The sequence below is a fragment of the Trachypithecus francoisi genome, unplaced genomic scaffold, assembly GCF_009764315.1.
Source record: "Trachypithecus francoisi isolate TF-2019V2 unplaced genomic scaffold, Tfra_2.0 Lachesis_group15, whole genome shotgun sequence".
Lineage (NCBI taxonomy): Eukaryota > Metazoa > Chordata > Mammalia > Primates > Cercopithecidae > Trachypithecus > Trachypithecus francoisi.
In genome coordinates this window covers 113,229,621-113,236,597 of record NW_022681460.1, presented here as the reverse complement: position 1 = coordinate 113,236,597, position 6,977 = coordinate 113,229,621, and positions in this window count along the sequence as shown.

The window sequence follows — 6,977 nt, the reverse complement described above, 5'->3', positions numbered from 1 at the left end:
GATGCGGTGTTTTGGAGGCTCGTCCATGCCGTGACATGGAGCAATGCTTCATGCTTTACAGCTGAATGATGCTCCGCTCTGTGGCCTCATTTATTCATGGCTTCTTCTTAGTTGCTGGAGGCTTGGGCTGTTTCCATTTGGGGATGCTGTGAAAAATGGTACTCTATATGTGTGCAAGTCTTTGGACACAGGTTTCACTTTTCTTGGGTACAGTCTTAGGAGTGGAGTTGCTGGTTCATAGTGTTGTATCTCTTTTGAAAAACTTTTCCAGTGTGGGCATACTTTTTTTTTTTTAAAGACAATCTCACTCTTATCGCCCAGGCTGGAGTGCAGTGGCACAATCTTGACTCACTGCAACTTCCACCTCCTGAGTTCAAGCAATTCTCCTGCCTCAGCCTCCTGAGTAGCTGAGATTACATGCACCCACCACCACGCCCGGCTAATTGTTTTATTTTTAGCAGAGACGGGGTTTCACCATGTTGGCCTGGCTGCTCTTGAACTGCTGACCTCAGATGATCTGCCCACCTTTTGGCCTCCCAAAGTGCTGGGATTACAGGTGTGAGCCCCGACGCCCAGCCATGTGTACTGTTTTACAAGGTATGTGAGTTTCAGTTGTCCCACATCCTCACCAGCATTTGGTATGTTCCTGTAAGCTATTCCCACTCATGTTTTTCTGTTAACTAGTGATGTCAAACCTCTTCATGTGTTTATTGGCCATTCTAATGTCAGTCTTTAGTGACATAATCTAAGTTACCCTTTTATTTTTATTTTTGTAACATGTACAAAGCTGCTGGATACTCATTTTCAATTGGGTTATGTTCTTGAGTTGTGTAAGACTTTGTATATTACTTAGAACTCTCAGTGGTGGATCAACAAGGAAAAAAAAAAAAAGACTGGCAAATATTTTTCCCAGCCTGTGGCTTCTTTTTTTTTTTTTTTTTTTTAAAGCTGTCTTTTGGCCCAGTGTGGTGGCTCACATCTGTAATCCCAGCACTTTGGGAGGCTGAGGCTGGAGGGTTGCTTAAGCCCAAGATTTCAAGAGTGGCCTAGGCAACATAGCAAGACCCCACCTCCACAAAAAATACAAAAATGAGCCACACATGGTGGTACGCACCTGTGGTCCCAGCTACTCGGGAAGCTGAGGCTGGGGCTGGAGAATTGCTTGAGGCTGCAGTGAGCCATGATCATGCCACTGCACTCCAGCCTGGTTAACGGGGCAAAGCCTCATCTCAAAAAGAATGAAAAAAAAAAGTTGTCTTTTTAAAGTACAAAAGTTTTTCATTGTGACAAGTTCCAACTGATTTTTTTTTCTCTAACAACTCTTTGCCTAACCTAAGATGACAGAGATGTTCTCCTACAACTGCTTCTGAAAGTTTGGTGGCTTCAGCTATTATATTTAGGTCTGTGATCCGTTCTGAGTTACTTTATGAGGATATGAGGAAGGGTCTCAAGTCACCTCTTCCACAGATATCTAATTGTCCCAACACCATCTGTTAGACTCTCCTTTTCCCAATTGAAATGTCTTGGCATTTTTGTTGAAAAATCAGATGGCCATGAATACAAGGATTTATTCTAAACTCTGATCTGTTGTTCTTCATACCCTTCCTTACACCACTGTCACACTTTATTTTTGAGACAGAGTTTTGCTCTTGTTGCCCAGGTTGGAGTACAGTGGCACGATCTCAGCTCACTGCAACCTCCACCTCCTGGGTTCAAGCGATTCTCTTGCCTCAGCCTCCTGAGTAGCTGGTGGCCCACGCCTGGTTAATTTTTGTATTTTTAGTAGAGACGGGGTTTCACCGTGTTGGCCAGGCTGGTCTCGAACTCCTGACCTCAGGTGATCCACCCACCTTGGCCTCCCAAAGTGCTGGGATTACATGTGTGAGCCACCGTGCTCGGCCCCTGCTGGGATCTTAATAGGACCTGCATGGGATCCATGGGTCCATCTGGGGAGACAGAAATCGTAACAGGAGTCTCCGTCCCAATGACTGTGGGTTGTCTTTCCATTTTTCTCAGCAAATAGCTTCTATTTTCAGTGTATAAATTGTCCGTTTCCTTCACCAAGGTGGTTCCTAAGTGCGTGTTCTAGTTTCCATGCTGGTGACTGGAATCTGAGTTTTGTTTGCATGGTTCGTAGTGTATAGAAAGGTGATGAATCTGTTAACTCTGGATCCTGAGGCCCAGCTGAACTTCCTTTTTGCAGTTGTGTGTGTCCCATAGGCCTTGCTCTGTAGAGGACCCTTGTGCTATGAATAGACACTTTTACTTTTTCCGATGTGTGTGTGTGTGTGTGTGTGTGTGTTTTTTTAGCATCTTATGAAACGTCTAGTTCTGCCTTTAGAGGGAACCACTGTCACCCACCATGAACTACGCCTCCAGCTTGGGAGGCAGAATAGTGCTCACCACAAAGATGGCCACATTCTGACCCCTGGGCCCTGGGATGGGAGGCCACAGCACCCAGAGGAGGTGCCAATTTCAGGTCAGTTCCCCAAATGGAGTAGCTTGGGTTTTCCAGGTGAACCTAGGGAATCGTGTGGTCCTTAAAAGCAGAGGAGGAGTTGCCTTGAGGCATGGAGGACTCGGCCTGCTGCTGCTGGCTTTGAAGGTGGCAGGAAGGGCCACGAGCCAAGAGTGCCTCTTGAAAGCATGGGGGTATAGAACCTCTCCCAGAGCCCCTGCGGGGAACGCAGCCCTGCACACACTTTCCTTTTAGTCCCGTCAGACCCGTGTCAGACTACCGACCTCCAAACCGCAAGATACACTCGTGTTTTGGTTCTTGGGTTTTTTTGTTTTTTGTTTTTTTTTGAGATGGAGTATTGCTGTCACCCAGGCTGGAAGTGCAGTGGTGTGATCTCAGGTCACTGCAACCTCTACCTCCTGGGTTCAGGCAATTCTCTGGTCTCAGCCCCTCAAGTAGCTGGGATGACAGGCATGCGCCACCACACCCAGCTAATTTTTGTATTTTTAGTAGAGACAGGGTTTTGCCATGTTGGCCAGGCTGGTCTTGAACTTCTGACCTCAAGTGATTCACCCTCCTCAGCCTCCCAAAGTGTTGGAATGACAGGTGTGAGCCACCACACCTGACCTAAACTTGTGTTGTTTTAAATAACTGAGGTGGTGGTGACCTATCCCAGCAGCAAGTGGGGCCTAATGCAGACGGCCTTTTCTAGCTGGGGACGTCCCCTTCTCTTTCTGGGCTGCGAGATTCTTTATCAGGAACAGGAGTGGGACTTTTGTACTGTGCTTTTCTGCATTGATTGAGATGGATCTCATGGGTGCTTTTTTTTTTTTGGAAACAGGCTGTGGCTCTATCTCCCAGGCTAGAGTGCAGTGACACGATCTCAGCTCACTGAACTTGCGCCTCCTGGGCTTACATGATCCTCTGGTTTCAGCCTTGTGAGTAGCTGAGACCATAAGCATGCGCTCCCATGCCTGGCTACTTTTTGGTTTCTTTTTGGTTTATTTTGGTAGAGACAGGGTTTCACTATATTGCCCAGGCTAGTCTTGAACTCCTGGGCTCAAGCAATCTGCCCACCTCAGCCTCCCAAAGTACTGGGATTGCAGGCATCTGTTTTTCTATTAATGAGGCTTATGACCGTAAGTGCTTTGTAGATGTTTAAGCAACCTCACTTTGCTGTGACAAACCCACATGGTCATGGTGTGTGATGTTGCCGAGTTTGGGTTGCTAATATTTTGTTAAGGATCCTTACATCTGTGTTCATGACGGACATTGGTCTGTGGGGTGGGGGCAGGGATCATGATGCCTTTCGCTGCCTTTAGCCCCTAGACTCGGGGGGCGCGTCTTGTCCGCCACGTTCTGAAGATTGTGAATGGTTAGTGTTCCTGACAGTTCACAGCGGCAGCCCTGTGGGCACAGGCTTCCTGTAGGAAAACTTAGGACTTCTCAATACTATAATTTCTTGTTTCAGGTCTATTCAGATCTTGTTTCTGAGTCAATTGAAGTGATTTGTGTCCCCCTGGGAGTTTGTCAGCTTCACCTAGTTGGGTGGTTTTCCTAGTATTCCAAGTCCTCTTCATTTCCGTAAGATTGGTAATGATGTCCCCTCTTTCATGCTTTTGGTAGTCAGTCTAGCTAAGAGTTTGCCAATTTTGTTGATCTTTTCAAGGAACTTTTGGTTTTTCTGCTTTCTAGTTTACTCATTTCCTCTCTAATCTTTCTTTAGGTTTAATTTGTTCTTTCTAGCTGAAAGTAGAATTCTTCTTTTCTTTTTTGAGACCGAGTCTCGCTGTCACTCAGGTTGGAGTGCAACAGCATGATCTTGGCTCATTGCAACCTCTGCCTCCCCCGTTCAAGCAATTCTCCTGCCTCAGCCTCCCCAGTAGCTGGGATTACAGGCGCCTGCCACCATGCCCGGCTAATTGTATTTTTAGTAGAGATGGGGTTTCTCCATGTTGGCCAGGCTGGTCTCAAACTCCTGACCTCACGTGATCCACCCACCTCGGCCTCCCAAAGTGCTAGGATTACAGGCATGAGCCACTGAGCCCGGCCAAAGCCAATTTTTTTTTTTTTTTTAAAAAGACAGAGTCTTGCTCTGTCACCCAGGCTGGAGTGCAGTGGCATGGTATCGGCTTACTGCAAGCTCCGCCTCCCAGGTTCACACCATTCTCCCACCTCAGCCTCCTGAGTAGCTGGGACAACAGGCACGTGCCGCCACGCCCAGCTAATTTTTTCTATTTTTAATAGAGACGGGGTTTCACCATGTTAGCCAGGATGGTCTTGATCTCCTGACTTAGAGGAGTGATGTCAGGATGATCCGCCCGCCTCGGCCTCCCAAAATGCTGGGATTACAGGCCTGAGCCACCATGCCCAGCCAAACGTTTTTTATTTGAGACCCCCTTTATTACATAGGTGGTTAAAGCTATAAATTTCCCTGGGAGCACTGTCAACCCCACAACTACTGCCTGCCCCACCACCCCTACCATTCATATCATCAGGGCCAGGCACGGTGGCTCACACCTGTAATCCCAGCACTTTGGGAGGCAGAGGAGGCTGGATCACCTACGGTCAGGAGTTCAAGACCAGCCTGGCCAACATGGCGAAACCCCGTCTCTACTAAAAATGCAAAAATGTAGCTGCGCATGATGGTGGCACCTGTCATCCTAGCTACTCAGGAGGCTGAGGCAAGAGAATCACTTGAGCCCCGGAGGCAGAGGCTGCAGTGAGCTGAGACTGTGCCAGGGCACTCCAGCCTGGGCAGCAGAGATCCTGTCTCAAGAAAATAAAAGAGCAGATGTCAGGCAGTTGTTGCATCCACAGAGGGCTGTTAAAATTACTTATTGGTTTACAGATGAGCACAGTGTTATAGAATGGAAGCATTTAAGGTTCTGGTCTAAGAATATTTGCTGACAAACAGAACAAACTCTTTGAACTGGGGTAGGGTTAGTAGGAGAAAAAAGCAAGAGAAGGAGTATCTGTGTCCTACCTCCTCACACACACCTGGCTTTGGCGGCATCCCAGAGGGGTCTGTGAGTCTGAGAACAGATCAGTGATCCCTCCAAGGGGACGGGCAATGCGTGTGGTCTGGAAGTACAGTGCCAGCCTTCCTCTTCAATCCACAAGCCTCGGGCCAGGCTTGCTCTTAGGTCCCCAGGGCCGCTCTGCCTCTCCACTCAGAAGAGCCTGTCTTCACGACCAGATGGCAGAGGGGGTGTGGGCCCCACAGAGTTGCCTCCCTTCACAGCTGCACTGACAGGGCCATCGGTCAGTCAGTGAATCAGTCAAATGTTTCAGAACATGCGAGAGGTGGGCACAGCATTGTGAATGGACTAAATGCCGCTCAACTGTGCGATTAATTAATTTCTTTGAGATAGGGTCTCCCTGTCCTCCAAGCCAGAATGCAGTGGCACAAGCAAGGCTTACTGCAGCCTTGGACTCCCGGGCTCAAGGGATCCTCCTGCCTCAGCGTCCTGAGTAGCTAGGACTACAGCTACACACCACCCTGCCCAGGTAACTTTTTTTAAAATTATTTATTTTGAGATGGAGTCTTGCTCTGTCGCCCAGGCTGGAGTGCAGTGGCACAATCTCGGCTCCCTGCAAGCTCCGCCTCCCAGGTTCACGCCGTTCTCCTGCCTCAGCCTCCCAAGTAGCTGGGATTACAGGCGCCCGCCACCATGCGCGGTTTTTTTTTTTTTTTTGTATTTTTAGTAGAGACGGGGTTTCACCATGTTGACCAGAATGGTCTCGATCTCCTGACCTCAGGTGATCCCCCCACCCCGGCCTCCCAAAGTGCTGGGATGACAGGCGTGAGCCACCGCGCCCGGCCTCATACATTGTTTCAGATTAGCCCTAGGGGTTGCCTCTTACTGCCCTTCCCTCGTAGACCCTCTGCCACGAGGCACACCCAGAGCCTGGGCAGGACATGTGGCACCCACCCAGCTCTCCTGGGTCACAGGCCGAGAGCACGCCCCAGCTGGCTGCTTCCCCAGAGGGCAGTGTGTGCTTTCTCAAGCAGAGACGGGGCTGGGGGTGCTGCCGAGCAGGGCACTGCCTGGAGGTCGCGGGATCTGGCTGCCTCCAGGAAGAAGACACGGCCACCTCTCCCTGCCAGGGACCTGAGCAGATCAGACAGGCACGGGCTACAGCGATGCTGACCACAGCCGTGGGTCTGACAGTCACATTGGCACCCAGCCAAGGCCACAGCAAAGGCACCAGCTCACGCCCACAGACAGGAGTCCCGGGGTGACACGAGGCAGTGTGCCGCTGCATCCCTCGCGACTCCCCAGGAAGACCTGTGAGGGCAGCCTTTGAAGGGACAAGGGTGGGAGGGGGCATGGGAATGAGCGTGGTGCCAAGTGCCACGGGCTCTGGGCAGCTGGGGCACGGTTTCCTGCAGCCCCGGCCACCCCTATGCGGGGAGCTCAGGACAGGAGACAGCACAGGCACAGCCACAGCAGCCGCTCCAGCTGAGCTGGAAACTTGGTGAGGAGCCCCCGCCTGCTTCGGACACAAACACCGA